The sequence below is a fragment of the Centrocercus urophasianus genome, unplaced genomic scaffold (assembly GCF_019232065.1).
Source record: "Centrocercus urophasianus isolate 14NV4802_14NV808 unplaced genomic scaffold, USGS_Curo_1.0 seq_10, whole genome shotgun sequence".
In the NCBI taxonomy this organism is placed as follows: domain Eukaryota; kingdom Metazoa; phylum Chordata; class Aves; order Galliformes; family Phasianidae; genus Centrocercus; species Centrocercus urophasianus.
The window spans coordinates 59315420-59338228 of NW_024884142.1; the positions used below are offsets into that span (position 1 = coordinate 59315420).

At 37.8% G+C, this 22809-nt stretch overlaps 1 protein-coding gene across 1 annotated transcript in view; it reads right to left on the bottom strand.

Moving 5' to 3' along the window:
- PRKN (parkin RBR E3 ubiquitin protein ligase) overlaps positions 1–22809 on the bottom strand; it is a 685723-nt gene that overhangs the window by 123232 nt on the left and 539682 nt on the right. The gene's annotated exons all lie outside the window — the stretch shown is intronic.

Below are 22809 nucleotides of genomic sequence, written 5' to 3' on the forward strand. Positions count from 1 at the left end.
TACCAAGAACACGTAGAAAGGTTATATTCTGTATATTTTAGCCCTTTCCCCAAAGGACAAGAAACAAAAAGCAAGATGAAAAGGGCAGCACCATCTGCCAGATACTACCAGCCTCTTAGTGTAACCCAAGAGGTTGGTTAAAAGCAGCTCTTACACCTGAACCTTGGAGCTGCCCAAAGCTGCATTCTGATTCATGTACCATGTTTGGACTCAGCTCTGAGTGTTATAAAGGCTTTCCCTGATTCCCTGAAAGATAGTCTCTGCAGGTGCCACAGATCACTTCAGTTTTGGCTGTTCCAGACACGAACGCATATATGCACTTGTCACCCACAAGTATGATACGCAAATCAACTACACAGGCAGGAGAGAGATTTGCCAGAATTCTGTAATCAGTTTAAACATTTTTTACATCTGTATCAGCCAGTAAGAAACAATACATCTTGCTACACGACATGCACCTTACTGATCTGTTCAGACTGTCATTACCTGCCTGGTGATGAAACTCAAGCATGCTTAACACTCTTGTGCACTACTAGTTTGGTAAGGGATAAAAATGCAGACTGTGAAAGCAATCTGGGCTTTATTCTGCTTACTATAAATTGAAGCATCTGCTTGTGAACAGAGAAAATTCCTTAAAAGGAATTAAAAGCAGAATATGGGAGGAACTAAAATTTTTATCAACCTGTTTTTCTGCTGATGCAAGTGCGAACAGCTACCTCTCACACTTAATGACTGCTATTAAAAAGATGTAAATGAATTTGGAGACAGTTGTCAGGAAATCTCCATCAGCACCATGGCTTCACTCAAAGGCAATGAGGCATGGCCTTCACTCACAACTCCTGCTGGCATGGCTGTGCTAGGAATACAAAGGGTATTGCCTTTATACTTGCAAGTGCATAACTAAAAAAAGCAAAAACCCTATTTGGGACACATTTGTAACAGTATGAGTATTTCAGTGGTTTAACTTCTTCTACATAGGGAGTTGATTTAAATGATATTCTAAACACTTCTTGCTGGAAATGGTTCTACTTTCATTCAGAGAAGGTACATACGGAAAATGCAACATCAACATAACTCCATCACTAAACCCTTTAAAAGGCAGTCAAGAGTTAAGCATATTGTAAGAATTTTCTGTTACTTGCTTATCTCTCACTAAATATTACTTTATTCCCATTTAATGAAACCCAAGATATCCTTATCCTTTCCACCCATCTCCATCCCCTCACAGAAGGATATGCATATATTTGAATGTGCAAGTTTAGCTCAGAGTGATTTGTCATTAGTAGGTTTTTATTCTCATTTTCTATGACCACAGTCCCTGTGTGGTCAGATTAAAAAATCACTGCCTAAAATAAAGTTCCTCTTTCTCACCCTCAAGATCCTACGTAATTATTGCTTTTTTTTTTCATATATATTTTTTTCTGAAAACATCTGCATTGATTGTACACTTCTATAGGAATTTCTAACTGTTGCAGACAACTGATTTTATATAATGCCGCATGATAACCGTTCTCAGATGTTAACTTTCTTCCAACAGCTGAACTGCTTTATAGTTGTCTCTGCTTCTTTCAGCCTTCTCAGATTCTTCTACAAATCTTCTTCCACTCTTATCCTTCCCAATTTGTAATCCCACCCTTAAGATGGGAAAGTTCCCCTTTTCTTGCCTAGCAAAGATTTTTTCTCTACTCCTTGAAATCATATTTCACAAATGCCTGCTTCTCCGAGAAGTCCATTCCATTTTGCTCTCTTCATGCATGATTTATATAGTTGCCTACAGATGAACTGTTTACCTGTATCCTCTTTTTCTCCATTTATCTCTCTTATAAACACTTGGAACTAAGGACATTTACAAAAAAAATTGTTAAATGTATATGAGCATCTATACATATGTTTATTATTGTTACTGGTTGGCTACTGACACATTCTCTTCCCAACAGAATAGCCTAATTTTCAGATTTGTCCAATCCAGTTTCCAATTTTTTCTTAGTCCAGACTTCTACTGGATCTCATAAGATGATTACATAAGTCACTAGCAAAGAAGGGAAATGACTTAAAAATCATGTCACAGTTGGCAAGATGGACTTCAGCAGCAATCAGTTCAGAAATGCAAAATGTGTGTGATACTGAATTATACTGAAAGACATTAAAAGTTTGCTGTCTTTTTAGAAACTCACATTGCAGAAGTAATTGGAAGAAAAAATAATTTGAGGAAAAAATGGAAATAATGAAGACGCATGGAAAATAATAGAAGAAATAAGATAAAAACATCTTTCCTTTTGGATATTTCTGGATATATTTCTGATATTTCCTATTTCTTGCCTAGGTGGCCCAGAAGGCAAATGGCATCCTGGTTTGTACCAGAAATAGTGTTGCTAGCAGGAGTGGGGAAGCAATTGTCCCTCTGTACTCAGCACTGGTGAGGCCATACCTCGAGTACTGTGTTCAATTTTGGCTCCCTCCCTGCAAGACATCAAGGTCCTGAAGCATGTTCAGAGAAGGGCAGCGAAGCTGGTGAGGGGTCTGGAGCACAGGTCTTATAAGGAGTGGCTGAGGGAACTGGGATTGTTCAGTCTAGAGAAAAAAAGGCACAGGGGAGACCTTACTGCTCTCTATAACTACCTGAAGTGAGTTTGTGGTGAGCTGGGGGTCAGCCTCTTCTCTCGTGTAACTAGTGAAAGGAGTAGATGGAATGGCCCCAAGTTGTGCCAGGAGAAGTTCAGGCTTGACATTAGGAAATACATGGAAACACTAATTTTCTGAAAGAGTGGTCAGACGCTGGAATGGGCTGCCCAGAGAGGTGGTAGAGTCACCGACTTTGGAGGAGTTCAAGAACACTGTGTTGAGGGACATGGTTTATTAAGAACTATTGGTGATAGGCAGATGGTTGGACTGGGTAATCTTTTCTTTTCCAATCTTGGTGATTCTACTTAAGCTTTTTTCTGTTCTGTAGGCAGACCTTTGTAAAATAACCCATTTTCATCAAAGATCTGGGAGATTTGAAGAAGTCTTGAGTTATGTTAAGTTCCTGCACTAGAGAGAAAGGCTACAGGAAAATAACCATTCCATAAATTAAAAGAGTTTAAAAAATACCTATTTTAATGAAGACCATTAGGAAATACTTTTCATCACACCCACAGAAACAACCATACCTTTGTTGATTTTTACATGTAGATGTAGACATACATGGGAACTTCAAAATTATTACAAGTTAAGCATCGTACCCACTGGGCTCACTGGCAAATTGCATTTGAAGGCTTACAAGAAAAATGCATTTTCTCTTTCTGATTTGTAACCTGTACTTGCTATGTGAAATAAACAATCTGTACTTCAAAGGTTTCTGCTGTCTTGTATAGGATGCTTTGAGTATTAAATTATACGTCTTCCATAGGATAGAAACCCTTACATTCAATATTCTAAACAATTAATCAAAAACTTTCATTTCCCTTCTCCCAATTATTACTTGAAAAACACACAGATATACAGGAAATCTCTACACATACAAGCAAAAATATAGACAAAAACAGAAAGAAGAAAATACAGAAAAAAACCAGCAACAATTAAACATGAGCGTTAAAAGCAAATGATCCATAGGCATGAACAATTGCCTTTAATCAGAAGCCAAAACTCAGGATTGAGGACATCTGCTGACTGATAAAATGACAGCTAAAGGGCTTATTAATTCCCTCTTTCAAGTGACATTCAAGCCTCTATGTTTCATATGTTCTTGGCTACAAGGGCTGTTACAGGCTTTTGCCTGCTACAGAGGCAGAATAAGATACAAGAAATATAATACTGATGCAGATCCTTAGGTTTTATTTATAACCACTTTTTCCTGTGACATAACTGACCTCAAAGGGATAAGGCTCATTATGTTAATGTTACGGTTTAAGGATGAGCCTGAATCTAAGCAGGAAACTAAGTCACAAAAGTGATTCCCAGTTCAAAGCCCTAGTAGCTTTATAAACCCATTGCAAGCAACTTCTTTCCTTTTATTTAAGCTTTTATTCACTGCTTAAAGATTATTACTTTTTCTAAGTGTTCTATCAGATACCAGATTATTTGTTTTAACCATTTTATTGTTGCTTGAATCCCACACTGCATTATTATTTCACTCCAAATGGTGCTTACAACTGTACATTTACAATTTACATTGTGGTATTCTCTTCATAAGGACACAAAGACATTTTTAATCCATTCCTATAAGGGAATGTACATTTGTGAGAAAAGTAAAACAAAACAAAAAAAAAAAGCAGAATTTAAGAAGGCCAGTTTAATGTCTCCTAACAGCACAAATCCCTTGATTTGAACAGCTCTGAACATACATTTTCAAACTGTAATTAAACTGTGATTCCAACTATCACCAATTTAATTACCCAACTCTTCACATTTATATATATATTTTCTCTCAGAACTAGCTTCTGGCTTTGTTTTTACTTAAAATTATCACTTTGTATGGTTTATGTTCTCCGTCGAGAAGGCAAAGGAAAACTTAAATCAGTGTTCTTTACAGAGAGAATGATAAGGTGCTGGAACAGGCTGCCCAGAGAGGCTGTGGATGCTCTGTCCCTGGAGGTGTTCAAACCAGGTTGGATGAGGCCCTGGGCAACCTGGTCTAGTATCAGATCTGGAGGTTGGTAGCCCTGATTGTGGCAGTGGGGTTGGAACTTGATGATCCTTAGGGTCCCTTCCAACCCAAGCCATTCTATGATTCTGTGATATACTAGCAATATAAAAACAATAAAATGACAGCAGTTTCAAATACAGTTGGGAGAGCCAACGTATGCACCAGTGGCACAGGATACCACCAGCCTTGCTTGTGCCACCCACCCCCAGGCCCAGGTCCCCATGTCAGCCCAGGGCCACCAGCTCCAATCCCCCCATGAGCCCACAGCAGAGCAATGCTCCAGTTCCCCAAGAGACCAGGTCTTGGCCTCAGGGGGGTGCCTAGTGCCCTGCCACTAGTAGGATGGGGGTAGGGGATGAGCTGCTGGCCCTGCTCTGATGGACTGCTGGACGGCTTCAGCACTTCACTGGCATTTGAAGCAAGAGATTCTAAACTATAAACTCCCAAGAAAAGAAACAGGTGATCTTCATAAAACTGAAGAGAATGTTGATGATAAACGTACTACTTTTCATCTCTAGGGGTGAACATTCTCCTCAGACCCAATGTCTTCAGTATCTGTTGATCACAGGCAGATACACTCCTCTTTTACAACTGCACCCTACGTCTTAACCTCAATCATAGATCTGTAGCGCCATTTCCCTCTTTGCTTGTGAAGTTTCATCTTTCCTGAAACCATACAGCTGGGTGAGATTCAATTCTTGGAATTTAAACATCTAAATATTAGTTATCCAAGGTCCATTTATTCATTGCACACTTCCTTTATACTCAATAAAAGGAAGCATATGCTTTCAAAGGGTAACTGTCTCTGTATGAGATAGACACAAAGGAGATGTCCATTTCCCCCCATTGATTGTGGAGTCTTAAGATGATTAGGTTTCATACAACTAACTTTTGGATTTCTATGGTTGGATGGGTTGGTTCTGCACAACAGTCCCTAACCAAATAATTTCTGCACATGCACTGGGCATGTAAGTTTTCCACAATAGTTAGCTCCCTGCACTAAGCTGAGCACTTGTATTATGAACACAGCATAACTCCATTTTTCCTATTTAAATTTTATGTGTGTGCCAAAAGTTGTTAATTCTGAAAAGTGCATAGCCTTTTTTTCAGTTCTGAATGTAACTGTGTAAGCACATCTATCAGTGTCCTTCGAAGGATGTCTTTCCACAGCACTAATTGCTAAACCAAGCTTGCAACTGAAAAATGCTTCAAATACATGAGAATAACCACGTGCTTAGAAAATTAAAGGATGTGTGCCTTTTTTTTTTTTTTCTGATTGCACTGAATCATATTTGATGATCACAAATAAGAACAATATTTCACATTCAAAAAAGTATACATTCTAAATATTCAGCAAAACAGCACTTGAAGGGCAGTGCTTGCCCAGTGCATAGCAGTGATGAGTCCTGTAGTTGACTATGTGTGTAGGAAAGTAGCAAAGGAAGTATGCAGCTCTGAGGTGCCTGTTACAAAGGGTCCCTTTCCAGGGCACAGCCAGCTCCTATGTGAGCCCGCAAACAAACTTCAACTGCTAGGCACAGTACAGCACAGCCAGTTCTGCTCAATAAGAGGGCAGCAGAACAACAAAAAGAGCCCAGCTCTCCATTTTGTGTGATAGTAACAGGAATGGTAACTCAGTAACACAAAGAGGGAGTCAGAGGAGACTTAAACTCACAACAAGACTCAGCAGGTTTGAAATCCCACAATTAGCATGCATTTGTTTGATCTGTCATTTTCTCAGTTTCTTCCAACCTGTTCAACTAATTGGAATATTGGTGTAAAAAATAAGCCTTTATACTGTCAGAGTCTGTTCCAGAGAAAAGCAATCCCATGCTGGTGACAGTACTGTCACTCTCATGGGAACAGACAACAATTTCAAAGCAAGATGTCTGTTCACTGCATTTTTATTAATTAAATGTTTGGATGTTGCAGGTGACCTTTTCTCATCTTTGAAGTTATGTGAACATGAAGAAACACAAAGCTGAAGAGATTGTCTGGAATGCACAATTTTTTTTACTGAAAATTGTGCAGAATATCAACTACTTAGTTTACGGAACATAAGTACATAAGCCATATGTTTGGAATATTGTTTGTACTTATGTACTGTGAAAAGTATGGAAATGTCTTCCCACTGATTCTTCAAATTTGTACCATTATTTTCAAATTTTTTCCAAATTTTCTTTACAATCTTAATGAACAATATCTTTGTAAACAGTAAGTTACTGACTTTATTTCTCTTTGAAGTGTTACCCAGATAATTTTTGAATGTAACCAAGCTTAAAGCTTCATTACTTTCTAGACTTACACTGTTTACTTGTACCATGTTTTGTATAAGAAAGGTTTAATTTTTAAAGAAATAAAAGTGACAGAACCATTCTGTGAATAATTTTGCACGTCAAGGCCCAAGCCTTAAAAATGCAGATCTTAAAATGCACAAATTTCATGTGGGCACACAATCTGTAAGACGAATTGGTGCTAACCACCATTAATGGTAAAATTGCAAGTCTGACTCAGAACTCTCTCATGAAATCAGCTTGCAAACACTAGGTTTACTTACTGATTTCATTTATTAATAAAATATCTTATTTGTTTACTTTCCGAATTCTCAGTGGTGATTATGTGTTTGAGTAAACTAAATTCTCAGACCCGTTAACTCACATTTCTTCCAATATCTATTTTGACGGTCTATTATGATAGAGAGAGGTTCAGGCAGAATATTTCACCAAGAAAGAAAAGGAAATGATGTTTAGTTCAATGGATGCATGGGTTGTTTCCTACTTATCTATAGGTAACAGAACTTTTCTCAGGAATCTGCTTTAGCTATAGATACGTGTCAAAGAGACCTGGTGATCTTTAAGGTCTTTTACAACCTGAGCAATTCCATGATTCTTCCAAGCATTTTGCCTGTTGGGCATACTAGAACACCTGATTATTGATTTTTTGTTTGTTTGTTTTATTTTTGTAAATATGATACTGACTACAGGGTTTAATCTGGAGACAACCTTTTGGTACCTACATATCTGATACTATCCACCAGTTGGTGTAGGAAATAACATATTCAGTAAAATTGGAAACTAAAAAGTCACATTGGGTTCTTTGATTGTACAAGTTATTTGAAAACATCTGTTACCAGATGATATTTTTCCAGATAAGCAGAAAGTAAAGTAAAAGAAATGTGAACCTGAAATGAATTAGTGTTTAAATAATAAAGATTCTTAATGGAAAAAAAAAAAAAAAATATATAAAAGGAGACATTTTCAGAAGTAATGAGTATGGACTTTGGTCCTTCCAAAGTCAACAGGTATGATTTTAGTCTGCAAAGCTCAGCTCTGCCACTTTTTGATGTTAAAACAGAGGGCAAAACAATCAAAACAACGAAATTCTGGCATCTGGCTTACATCTCCACAGGTCAACATGGTTCAGGTCTTTCCTATAGCTCTTCTGAAGTCTCTAGATACAGAGTTCTTCAGTTCAAGCAAACTAGCTTAGGTACAAATAAGTAAATATTGCTTGCATGTGTTCACTCTACCAAGAAGATGGGTTTATATATGAAATGTAATATTTTGTTTAAAAGACTGTATGCCAATAAAGACACAATAAAGATCAAGTGCCCTTTTTGCATAGCATAATCTACAATAAGAAGTCTGCTTGCTTCTTTATGTAGGTGCTGTTAAAATTCAGAATTAAATAGCCTTTTGCCCTTATTTATAGGTCTGCCAAACAGTATTATCATTTTCTTTTGTCTTGACAGACTTCCAATAGCTGAATTCAGCAAAAACAAACAAACAAACAAACAAACAAGCAGCCTATACATTATTTTGCCACCAAAAAGGCTACTAAAGCTAATATTAGGAAAAGTTTCATAAAAGCTTGATTTCCAGGGCAGAATTTCTGACAGTTACCAGAGATTTTAGTTCCCCAGCTGAACATGTTTGTTTTATCTGTGTCTTAACTTCAAAATCCTCTAACGACACAAAAAGTATTTTTGCTCTTTTGAAGCATTAGTGCAAAAAAATCTGCAAAAGGACTACAACAGAGATGGGACAGGATCACATAAATTTGACTACTGGTGGCAAACAGAGCATCTCAGATGCTTTAGAGAAAAATCTGTTGGCCTGGCTGTCTCACATTGCACACAGCTTTGGCCTTCATTGTGAATCTACTGGTTTTTAATGACGCTTTAAAGCTAAATGATCCAAAGTAATGAACCATGTTAGCAATTTCCTCCCAGAGTCTTTCCTTAAATCTTTACAACAGAAAATATCAGTAGGAATATTGACCTGCCATTTCAGTTTAGAACTTGTTTACTTGCTTGCTTTTTGCATAAGATGATACATGAAGAAGCCATGCTTGCTCATAACAGCATTCCAAACCTGAATTGTAAAGAGCTGCACAATGCTAGCATGCCAGCACTGTTATTTTTGCCAGTTTTCTATATGCTGCACCACTATAAGATGAACTGTTAAAAGAATCTGTCTCAGGAAGGGGATTTTCTAAAATGAAATTCAGTGTTGCCCAATAGTCAAAGACTTCATGGCAACCATGCCATAGTGCAAACTTATTTGACTAATAGTCTACCATCTGGTTGTTCAATACTCCAATTTAAATTATAGGTGTAAATTCACCCATGCAGTTGTCAGTGAAGACAGTGAATACTGAACTACTGCAACAAAATGAAATCCATGCTATACTGTCTACCAGTAATGAGAACTGAACAAGGACATTTACTGCTCAAATGCAGCAGGTTGAAGAGCAGAAATAAAAAGACTTCCTTCTTTCAGCACAAATACTGACATGTCAAATTTAAGTAGCTTTTACAGAAATATAATTTCTTTTTTTAAAGCTCCTTAATTAGCAAAAGTTAATCCTACAATTACTATAACATCAAAGAGTCAGAAAATCACCAAGTCTGAGACTTCTAAGACAACCCTGGTGGTATTTTTTTCAGTTGAGATACAGCAGACTTGCTCTAAACTTCCTCTGAAAGGCATATTACCTTCTGCCATGTGAAACTTGGTCATGGAAATCTTATTGCAGGGATCTGGGCTGAAAGGAAGTCTTCACTCTCAGTATAGTATGTTCTTTGAATTGAGCTCAATCAGCTCAATTCATGAAAGGCTTTCTCATCTTTTATTCAAAAAGTAGTTTAAATCTCCAAAGCAAACTCTGTTCTCTCAAATTCCCACCTTCATACTAGCACTGGCCTTTGATGATGATCAGTCCTTTTGAGAAGGCAAGTGAGAGGTCAGGAGCTTTCAGCATGTGTTAGAGACTACATAAGAGAGGAGACTGTCTTCTCAGGGAAAACCCAACTTTTCCTGATTAAAAGTCAACACGAGGCAAGAAAAACCCTAAACCCACAACCTGTAGAAGAATTTCATTTGTCAGCTACTGATGGACAAGTTCTGAAGAGGCTTATTTCTGAATGCTAGAATTAAAAAGGTGCAATGTAGAAATCACTAGAAGATTTCTACGTTGAAATTAAACCAAAGTTCACACTGGCATTTTGCAGACGACAGCTTGAAATTGAAGTACATTGTAAAGCCCTAGTGCTGAGAATAAAATTCAGATAATATTTTTTCTTTTCTCCCTTAAAACTTAAATTAAGAAAACTCTTTTCCTCTAATTTTGATATTCAGAAATAGAACAGCATCAGCAATTCACACTGCAGTACATTTCTCTCTCACTCATGTAATACCAAGTGAGTTACTATGCAGGCTATGTAATGCAGAATACCCATTGTACAATCAAAAAAGATGTGGTCAGATGCCAGAAAACAAACACACTCCTTAATTGCAAAATAGTGCTAAATTATACTAAAATGCATTTTTTTAAAGGTCATTTTTCATCCACAGTAAAGGAAAATCAATATGCCAAGTATAAAATATATCTGAAAAAAATAAAAAGATGTACACGTGCAGGTCTCATTCTCTTACTCCTATACTTGCATAAGCATGCAGAAAATTACAACCGGAGAAAAGAGAATGGCAAACAATATTCAGTGACCCATAAACAATGCTTTTTCTTGCTACTTCTGGAATCCTTTTTTTTTTTTTTTTCTCCAGGGATATGATGTCATTCTGTACAAAAAGTACATTAAAAATACCAAAAAACCTTTGGTCTGTGCAGCATTTGTAAGACTGTTTCACTGAGAGCTTAGAGAATTATTTAAATTGCTACATAAATGACTCAGACTACATGGCAAGCCTAGGCTACTCTAAAAATAAGTGTTCATGGACAATAAATCCATCCAACCAAAAAATAATTTAAAAACAGCCAAGGAATATATTATGTTTCACAGAATAGAACAGACATCTCTGGACGAATGGCTAGGATTTTCTCTCTTTCATTGTGTTTTCATGACAGAAAATCATTTCAAAAATATTTAGGAATGAGCTAATTGCCAAAGAGTAACCTGCAGTCTAGTAATGGAAATGAAATTTTAATTGCTACCTAATTCTAATATTTTTCTTTCTCCCTTGCACTAGCAATATATGCATGCACTATCGTTCTCTGTGATGGAACATGGCAAAGTTCCACTTCTGAAATGAGGACAGTTTTGCATTTACCTTAATCAGATCAAATTAGGGCAGGTGGTAACCCTGCAGGCAACATAATTATGAAAAATGCCTGTGTTCAAGACAAACCGTCCTTCTAGTCTTGAGGTCTAATAGGACATCATAGTACAATCTTTTAACATTTTGCTGGCAGGCGGGTGTATACAGCTCTCATTTTATCTCTGCAGATACAGAAAAATTCATACACTTTTCAATATTTACTCTAACATAAGAGGAAAAGTGATCCTGTGAGTGCAAAAGCTGATGTGGGATACAATCTAAAGTTAAATACAGAAAAAAAGTCGTTCTCTAGTCAGGTCTAATTCCAATAACATTTTGTGATACAGGCTAATCCTGCATTACAAACAGTCATTCGTGTTTCTGCTATAAAAAACCTGGCAGGCAGGCATAAATACAGGAGTTCATGCTGTCTGCTCGTCTAACAAAAAAGAATCGGAACGACCTGAGAGCTTCCCCAAAGATACAGAGCTAAGGTTTTTTCCTGATTTTATATTGATATACTGGCTCTATTCCTGGACAGACCAATAGCTGGCAAAACACATTTGAAATAAGCTGAAAATTTAATGCAAAATTCTATTTTACATTAAAGGGATAATTCAGCCAGGTTCATTTAGTATATTACTCCTCTGAAGACACCCCAAGCACTACAATAACAAATGTTATATCAAAGATGCACTCAGCTACAAATGCAGTATAAGTCTCTGCAAGGCAATTTTTCAGTACGTCAGAATTACAATATCATCCCATGGAAACAAATTAAGCAGCACAACCTCGGCTGTTGGGACTGCTTTATTAGGGTGAAAATAAACATAACGCTTTCACACCCGGCACTCTTTCTGCAACACCTCAAAAATAACACTGAGAATAACAAAACAAATCCTAATCATTTTTACTGTACAGCTAAAAGTCCAGTCAACTGTGCCCTTCCTTTATCAAGAGGGATAAATGTTTTAATAAAAAGGATAAAACTGGTACACTAATACCAGTGAAGGAATACAGAACAATTTCCACCTGGTAGAAGAACTTGTATTTTTAAATATCCACAAATTTCTGCAAAATAATGAGAAATATGCTATTCTGCCTAGTCATTGTGCTGATGTATGGATTGACTTCATCTTATCCCTCTCGTTAGGAGGAAACACAATCCTTGCTATGTGCTTTCTGCCACCTGGATGCTGCCATGATGGCTAGGTCACCTCATGATCTTGCAACAGCTCAGGGAAGGCTGCTGCTCTTGCACTGTGGCCATTAGTCCCCAAGGCTGTTAAAATTCATCTCCAGCTCAAGAGTGGCACTGGGCTTGGAACACAGAGGAGGACAGACACTGTGCTGTGCACAGGGAAGCAGAAAACCCCCATAGCTCAGCATTATGCCATCACAGACTCATTGGTACGCTGAAGTGAATTAGCCCAAGCAATTTCATGAGATTAAGCTAGCAATTTAGTACAGAACAGCTGCTGCTCCACACTGAAGGATACTCCTAGTCTTTACTTACATGGCCACAAATAACTTCTGAGTTAATCCAGAGCAACAGCACACATCTTTCATCTTTACCACCTTAAGCGGAGATAGATATGTTATGCCTTGTAATTAGGTGGTCTTGTCTGACTTTTTCCTAAACTTGCAACAGTTCCCTTATCACAAAAGTTCAATATATCCTTATTGAATTAGACACTCTATTAGGTACTATTTTTCTAATCTACGAATTACTCAGCCCATATCTAGAGCATGCACATTTTTTCCCTCTGCTACATCTTTTTTTTTTTTCTCCTGTATTCTTTCAACGGCACAGCATCTCTAAGCCATAAACATAAAATCAGAATAGACAAGTGGAGGATTTCCAGTTTCATCAACTGCAGATATGAAACCCAACTGCAGACTGTTTTTTGGGGGGTGTCTTCTTCTTCCCCTTGAGTACAGGTAAGACTGTACCATTCATTCCTAATTAGGAACCAAATTATTTTGGAAATATATATTTAGTGTGATTCTAGAGTCACATAGCTTGGTGCTATGAATGCAGATATAGACACCAGAAATCAGCACTGGGACATCTCTGACCTTGACGCTGACACTGAAGCAGGCTGATGAACCAAGTCAGAACTTGGATCTCCCCAGGAATCCCCCTTTTCTCTTGCCTCCACACTGCCTCCCCATCCACTAGCAGCAGAAAGACACAGGTGTGAATATCCTGTTTTACTCCACTTTTGCAAATCAGAAAAATCAGGTTATTGAAACTAACCATAAGGTTCAGACTTTTTTCTCTGATCATTAAAATGCTCACTTGACTTTGCTGCATTTCAGTATATCATTGAGTTGCAGTTATAAAAAATAACAACGCTAGGTCTCACCACCTGTATACTTACCTTTTGACATTGTGTTAACTACTTTTTCTGTAGAGTACTTCTGAGCAGTCATTTATATGTTAAGTACTGAACTCTGTATCACTTCTGCCTTTCAACATTATACTGCTTGCTATGTATTTTCTACTTGTGTCTGTTATGTCATGGATCAGAAATTCATTCCTTCTCAAAGATGCTGGGCTCCAGAATACCATCATGCATGAAATTTTAGAGAGAGACATTTTTTCTGACTGAGAATGATTGGGCATACAGCTATAAAAATATGCATAAAAGCTAAAAGCCCTTAGAATTATTTGGAGAGGAAACAAAACATCCCTTAACTGTTAAATCACCTGGAAATTCTTCATACTGTAACAATTCCTGTAGGATTTACTTTCTATTGTAGCTCAAGCTCCTGTCTGCTTCAGCAAGAAAGATTGTCACTTATGATAAACGATTCTCTATGGCAGGATTTAGACTCAAGCTCCAGAAAACTATATTTAATAAGATTATCTGATCCTTTTTTAAGGATCAATAATTTATTTATAGGCAGGCCTCAAAGGTTAATTTCTAGTGCTTTTGTCACTGAGCTATCCAGTACCAAAATGACTTGCAAGAGACAAATAATCAGAACTGGCTAATCCGCACCAGCTTGTTTTAAAAAACTGTCAGATTAACAAATCAATGATACTTACACACTACAAAATTGGTTTCCACTTAAAAGCTGACTGGATTTACACAGTTTACATGCAGCATAAATCCTGTTTTCTTGTAATTTAGCAGGGATTCCAAGCAAAGCGATTCTCCTGCCTCATGTCAATTTACAAGACACAAACTGGCCAGCAGAAATCCTACTGAAGTTTGATGGATGTCTATTGAGGGAAACAGGGGAGGATAGAAAAAAGAGCAAAGCAGGATTTTTGATGTTTGGGTACAGATTGCCATCACCGATCACTTTGCTAGCTTTACTTCCACAGCTACCTGAGACTTTCCATTTAGAGAGCTCTTCCCTGCTTTACTGGTTACAAGTAGTATGCCTTAACTAGCATGTGACACGATGCTACATTCATTCAACAAGGTTTTTCGTCCATTTTACTCATTCTAATTCTTCTCCCCCCTTGTAGCAGTTGTTAGAGAAGAGACAATAGCGTGGTTGCCATCAAGTAGACTGCATCATCCAGAGCGAAAGTTAACTTTGTTACAGCAAATTCTTTAGTACGCGTGCACATCTTCTTTCTCTCTCTCTCTCTCCCCCTTTCATTATATATATTTGTTGTTCCCTTCTGAAGGTTATGGAGCATTATCTAGTTTCATTTTTTGTTACTTTTGGAATTTGATAGAGAGTGGGTTGTGGGAATACAACACACATGAGATCATTAGGACCATCTCTGCCTTCACTAGGATGATAACAGACCAACTAACCAAACATCTGAAAAATAGAATATTTTTTTCTGTACTATCACCATGGAATTAGAAAGTTGTGTTATAAAACTGAATCGATGACAGGTGCTTAATCAACTAAATTTCCAGCAACTCAAATAATAGTTGCCTAACTTCTTTCTGCACCTGGAAAATATCATCTGAAGACAAACGTAAATATTTACAGTGAAAAAAAAAATGCACCACAGTGTCAGTCTGCATTTTTTTCAATCTTCTGTCTGCAGATACAACTGAACTGAAGGATAATGCTAACATTTAAAGACAGCCTATGCATAATCTTAGAGGACGTGACATTTTTATGTTTCAGGCTAATACTAATACTGTGTCTTTGTTATTCAGGAAAGTCTCATGTAGGAAAGTAAGCTAATGTCAACAACTATATCAATATTAAATAGTTAAATAAATAAGTAGAGACAAGGGAAAATATGATGGAAGTGGCTGAAATAAGTGATATGCACACAGTACAGTAGACAATTCTGCTGAGCACCATTCTAATTTGGCCCAATCTACCACAACCAATTATTCCTGCATCAAAGACTCCTTATCTTAGATTTTCCAAGCCAGTTAGCCTCTATTTCTTGATAAAAGACACAGCAGTATTTGAGAAAATTGAACATTAGATAAAGAAGAAACCTAGTGTTAGAAATAATTGCCTGCATTTTTCTCTCCAGCTGAGCAAATCCTCCATCTAAATAGTTGAAAAGTTAACTGTGTTCAAACTTAGGTCTCAGTAATCCATCTGTGTTGGCCACAAAAATAATAGGCTTGACAATATTGTAGAACAGTTGCCCTTAGCACTACTGTTTGCTAGAAAATGCTTGTAAAACAATCTTTGAGAGGTCAGCAAGAGCAAAAAAAGATTGGATTGAATTGTGCCCTTCACAATACAGGCTGGACATAATACATATTTGTGACACAGATACAACACCGAGATCTACAATGAATGAAAGGTAGAAATCACCCTGCTTCCTTGTCCTCTTCCAGTTCTTACTGATTCTGGGAAAGAAGTGATATCTTTAGTCTGGGAGAAGCTGGACCAAACACTAAGTACTATAGCTAAACAAATGCACTGAACTTTACAAAAAATCTATCTCTTACAGGATCCTGGGTTTGGTGCAGGCCAGTAGCAGAAGCTATGAGAAAAGTTAAGTGAAACCATGAGAAGATATGAGAAACAGAAAAAGAATTAAATGTCTCTGTATGCTATACTAATCTACAGACTGCAGTTTATGGACATCTTGAGATACAGGATATCACCAAATCATCTTACCTAGACAACTTTGGACTCCTCCATTAATTTATTTAATCACTTTGGGAACCCTGAATACTTTTAATATCTACAGTATCCTCAAGCAATAGATTCCATAATATTAACTTGCAGCAGATGAATTTCTTTAGCTTGTTTTATATCTGCTGCCTTATTTTTGTAGGTATTTCTAGTTCTTACATAACCAGAATGGATAAATCTCTGTTGATCTACTCCATTCCCCTAATGATTTTAGAAAACTCTACCACTTCTCCATTGAGATGTCCCCTGTCAGAACAAAAAATAAGTACCTTGTTGTACAGAAACCATTCCATACCTTTTGTCTTCTTTGTTGCTCTATGTTTTAAGTAATGGCTAGTACTTTTGTTCTGAGAAGCAATAACTAAAACTGTACTTGGTCAGTACAAAGGAGGATGAGCTCTTGCTTTATCACAGAGAAATAACATTTTGTCATTAGCTCTTCCTCATAGTTCCTAAGGTCTTAATTGTGTTTATGACTTCCACTAAGTGCTCAGATGGTACAGTATTTCCAGAAAACTATTCAGGCAGTACAGCTAGATGAAAAGCAGCGGATGAGAGACCAGTACCACCTGGCTTGCTTTGTCTCTGGTATATTCCAGATTATGCCATCCCTCCTTCCTAAGAAGCCTTACTGGAAAGTGCTAGCAGTATCATGCTGACAGGTCTGTACACTGAAACAGTTTGTTAACTCTGTTCTTGCACTCAAGCTACACTGCAGCACTGCAGCCAAGTCTGGGCCATGGACGCACATTCCATCAACTTGGACTCCCAGGGTCTATCTAACTTTCCTGACTCCAGCACAACTTGCCCTTGTGCTGAGACTTGCCCAGTGATTACAATGTGACTGCTGACCCTACGGGACCCTGGTTACCCTTCTGACCCTGGCATGGCTCAGTCAGCCCCACTGCTGCCCCAGGGGCAGTGTGCTTCACACATCCTGCCAGTAAGCAGTCACTGTACTGCACTGCAAAATCACCTAAAGGATCACCAAGGAGCTATAGACTCCTTGAGGTGTTGTGTGAGATATGAGAGAAGAAAACAAAATAGTCAGAAACCCTATAATTGGGAACTAACACATGAAAACAAACAACTAAAAGCTTTTATCTGAAATTCGAAACAGAAGAAAAAAAGATCAGGATAGTAAACAAATAGAGAGAAAAAAGTAAAGCACTATCATCCTCCTCCTTTTCAACTTCTGAAAGATAAATACTTCTTGAAGAGCACTGTATTTACTCTGTAATAAGCAGCTTTGCAATTTTCATTACAAAGATCACACACTAACAAGAACATTACAAGGGTAATTTTATTTTCTGACAGATGAAATGGCATAAAATGGAAAATTCTATGCTGGACAATGACTGATATTTAGTTGAACTTCCCAACTTTCTCCAAAGCATGTTGAGTAACGTGGGAAAAGTTTAGTGTAAGTAACTATTACCTGCACAATATTTGCAAAGGTACTGCATTCTGCTATATATTGAGTAAGATATTCTCAGCTTCTTTTCAGTTCATCGAAGCTAAGAGAAATAGAAGAAGAAAATACTGCTGCATATCTGCCTCAGAGATCTGAATCTAAAAACTATGAAGAAAGATTTCTCAAAATTCAAAATGTGATGAGTTCTGTCTGAGTTTCACAGAGAGGCTCCTCACAGCCTGACCAGTGCACCCTGCATTGCGGAGCACTTGCTGCTTATGTAGAATTGACTGAACTCAGGCAGAAAGCTCCTGAGGATGAGACTATTTGTCTGGTACCCTATGAGTCCTGACAGTGGAAGGTGATAGTAGGACCTCAAACCTATACTGCATTTGACCCACAGTAAATGGAAAATGAAATCTCCATTTGTAGCTTAATCTTTCATTTGCAGATCTAGCCACAGTTTGTTGTTTATTTTTTATTTTTTATTTACCAAGTATTCTTTTTCATTTCTAGGAGCGGTCAGGATAAGCTCTTTTGTGATTGAAAATCCTGGTTACGTAAAGTATGCTGCATATAGAAGTGCAAAGGCAATTTTTGTTTTTATTTATATCAGCACTGAGCTGAAAGCTTCCTCTGTGCTCCTAGCCCCATCGTGTCTAAGAGTGGGCATGAAATGGAACAGATGTTATGGTCATCTGTAAGTTTACCAGAGGCTGTCATGTGCAAAGGGTGGTACAGGGTTGTTGGCAGATGCCAAAAGGGAGAGGGCTGAAAACTGAGAATTCTTCTGTGCAATGGATGTAATAACCTAAGCAAATTGGTATTTTAATGTTGTCTTTCAGCATCATCAGCTGTGGGCATGGCCTCACTTTGTGAGTTTACATATAAAAATATTACATTGCCAAAGGTAATCCTTCAGCTACACTTCACAAACAGAAAATGATAAATCCCATGTCTTGAATTTACAGAATATAAACCAACAATCTACAGCAGACTCAAATCTTTGTTTGACAATGACAAGGCAACGCTGCCATGCAATTACCTTGGGAATCTCTACCAAAGGCAATGGCAATTGAAAGTTACAACATCTGTCTCTGAAACCTCAGTTTATGACTTTGAGGAGAAAGAAAATTATAACTGCATGACAAAATGTCAGTTTCATATTTTCTGACTTTTCTATGTTTCCTGTCAAAATTTTAACAGTATTCAAATATGGCTCACTGCACACTAATGCACGTATTATGAAGATTAAAAAATGCATATCCCACATATTTATGGAATATATACAAGGGCTGCTCAGAAAGTAACGCCTCTCATTTTATAACATTTGCCCACAATGTCAGAGATGGACATTGATGGTATGGCAGAAGAGGCTGACCCTTCCCATCAATATTCTAGTACATTTTTTTGGTGTGGGACAGATGGCAACAGAGGGGTAGTCTGATAGAACAGCATTTGAAATGGAAATGAGGATGAAGCAAAGGTGCGTAGATGAATTCCTCCATGCGGAAACGTGGCACCCAGTGACATTCATTGATGCTTGCTGAATGTTTATGGAGACCAATCAGTGGATAAGAGCACAGTGAGGCAGTGGGTGGTGTGCTTCAGCGTTGGTGACAACAAATCAACTCCTGTAGTGAAGATGTTTATTAGTGTAGTATGCAGGCTAGTCATTGCTTGCAAAAATGCATAATAATGTTGGTGACTATGTTGAAAAATACTGCTTTGTACTTGAGAATCTGCTCTATCAAATTGTTATTGTACACTTTGTTGTAGTTTCCACAGAAAAAAATAGGAGCACACCTTTCAGAGCTACCTATGTATTAACATAATTTTTATTCAAGAGGCTGAAGTCTTCTCCTCACAGCCATCTCAGCCTTCCACATACAGTGATCTTCAGCAAGACTGAAAATTAGTATTGCTTCTTAAAAAAATACAAGCTCCTTATCGGCTCAAAGGACCAGAAGTGTTTGGTCCTAGACTAGACAAAATGGCCTCAAATTGCACGAGGGGAGATTCAGGTTGGCCATTAGAAATACTTCTTCTCTGCAAGAGTAGTCTGGTGCTGGACAGGCTGCACAGAAAGGTGGTGGAGTCACCCACCCTGAAATTGCTCGAGAAACATTTAGATGTTGTATTAAGGCACATGGTTTAGTGAAAAATGGTGGTAGGTGGCAGCTGGACTGGATGACCTTGGAGATCTTTTCTAATTGTGGTGATTCCATGATTCTATGATTCTTATGCTATAGCAATCCAAGTATTTTATAAACCATCTTTATGGCCTGCAGTAGCTCTATCTTTTAAATAAATATTATTACTAAAATGTTTAATTGTCAGGATGCAGTCTGCAGCTTATTACGCCTTTCTCAGTGATAGTTCAACCAGTCTGAGTTCAGAGCTCAGAAACAAAGTCTCTCTGTCTTGCAAGAAAGAATTAGGTGGGCAGGACAACAGACTAAGAAAACAGCTGCCTAAATAATCATCTGTAGCTAGCAAAGAGAAAAGACACAATGGAGATAATTTCACTAGGAAATCTGAAGGTGGGGTACAGCAGGAGATACGGATAGTGGTGCTTAGAAGCATGGAACACTGAGGGCACTCATCACCAGCAAAACTATTTTTCATGTCAGATCTTTAATCTGAAAGGTCAGGGCCAAACCCATTAGTACACTGACTACGGTGCATCAATCCAACTGAACTACATTTGCAAGTTTTCCAAGCAGAAGGAAAAGCACTTGAGGGAGCTACAAGGCAAGATAATCTCAGTGACACAAGGAGAGGTGCAGGATGAGGTAGCTGGGCTGAGACACATCTGTGGTAAGAGAAACCTCACTGAGACAAAGTTTCTCCCAGGAAAAAAAACTGCCTCTCTGCAGGGAAGAATTTGGCAGGTCACTGTATGTGGAGACTTATACTCCCTAGCAGGAACTTACGCATTGAAGAAACTAGTAACAAATTAAAAATGAGCCGAAAATCATTGACAAACCTGAGAGTGAAAACTCCTCCTGCCAAATATGCTAAACACACTAGGTGATCTGTTGCTTCTCAGAAGCAAGAAGACACACCATGAATGAAAAATTCCTGTGACTCATAGAAGCATGCTCTATCCTTGCCCATCTGTTGACATCAGCTAATCTGAAAAATGATCTTGGAAAGATCAAAAGGTGCTGGAGATTCTGTGAGCAGTTGTGGAGAGAGGATTTCTAGGGTTCCACCCTTCGAGGGAGAGAGTGAAAGGTCAGGTGAAGACAGATATGGTCCAGAGGTAAGTACATGGATGCACAGGCACTGATGAAAAAGATCATTAGTTTTCTCAGCCACACAATGGTGTTCTATGAACGCAACTTTCCAAACTTTACCTTATGTTAATTAAAGAAGTGGGTGAAGCAAACTCAGAACTTCTGACAGATTCCTTTGAGAACACTGGGAGGACAGGTTCACCTTGATGATACCAGAGAAAAATGTTTTCAAGTCCTTGACTTATATGAAATAATAACAGCTGGATTGAGAATATGCTCAATGTTGACAAGATCCTTGCCCCTAAGAAGAATTTTTGGCCCATCTATCACACACGATGCACTGTGAAATCCAGCTAATGGTGATAGCTGCACAGTCTCTGTTCAATGTTTTCAATTTCTTCATAGTTCACACACATTTTTTTCCAACATTGTCATCTATTAAAATTTGTGCATCACTTGGTCCATAATAACTCAGGAGGAACCTCAATGGAAATAGACATAGCATGGAATAAGTTTTAAGTATAGCCTTTTCCCCGTCCATCCTTTACTTCTAAAGCCAGAACGTAATTCAGCTTATGACATGATTCATAGCAGCCTAAGGAGTATTTTAATTTTTGCCAACTGCAGTATTTTGAACATGTTTTGACATCGAGATTTCTAAGAATGCCTTTAACTGATAAACCTTTTCTGCTTATACTTCTCTAGAGTCACAGAATCATGCTAAAGTAGGTTCCCTACAGTAGGTTGTAGTTCTTAATGGCAGTACCACAGCTCTGTGCCAGCAGTCAGGAAAGGAAATTTCAGTTGACTATTTGTTATCACCTCAACTTTTCAACATGATGAACCAATGGATACGCTCCATGACAGTATAGCAACATTTAAAAAGAAAAGAACACTGTCATTATAGACAAGGGTAATGGAGGCTGCTTTCTACAAACCTGAGTAACATAGTATCCACTTCTTATCTATACAAAGCATATGAGTTTACCCATCACTGAGGAATCCTCCTCTGCAGTCTCTATTATTTTGCAGGTCTGAATTCTCTTTGCTGTGTTTCATAGATGACTTCCACTGCAGTGAGACAGTCCTCCATGCATCAGAATAGAAAGAAGCTGAGGAATTTTTAGACACTCAAAATAATTTTTCCAAATGTGTGCGACAAACAAGATAGAGTGGGAAGAACAACTTATTTAGTGCCATATTGAAGATATAGAGGTAGTGTGTTGAAATAGAACTGCAAGAGGCTTTTCTCTGTATAATCACAGCCATACAGGATGGTTGAGGTTGGAAAGGACCTCTGGAGATCATCCAGCTCAACCTCCTGCAATAGCAGGGTCCCCTAGATCACATTACATAGGACAGTGTCCAGGCAAATTTTGAGTATTTCCAGGGAAGAAGATTTCAGAACCTCTCTGGGCAATCTGTGCCAATGCTGTCATTCTCAAATAAACCTTTCCTTGCAAAAATAATTGATAATAGAATCACATTTGTATCGGTGTAAGGTGACAAATTAATAAACTTATCTAAAAAGAAGATTCTTGGAAGGGAAAATCACTGACTTAGAGATCAATCAGGTTTAAAATAAATTTATGGTATGAAAAACTATACTGCAGAAATAAAATTGAAGATGAATTCCCCAAAGTAATAAAAACAACTGTTGATGTGTAGCAGAGTGAGCATCCCAAGCTTTTGACTAAATAAACCTGAACTCTTCTATTCCGAAGTCTGATTCTGAGTAATAATACACTGTGTATATTTATAAAGAATTTCTGGTAGCTGTGGTTGTCTCACAAGAATTCTTGATGAAAATAAATCAGAACTTTGCCTTATGTGAACTGGGATTTGATATGACCTTCATGCTGCAGACCTGTCAGGCTGTAGCAA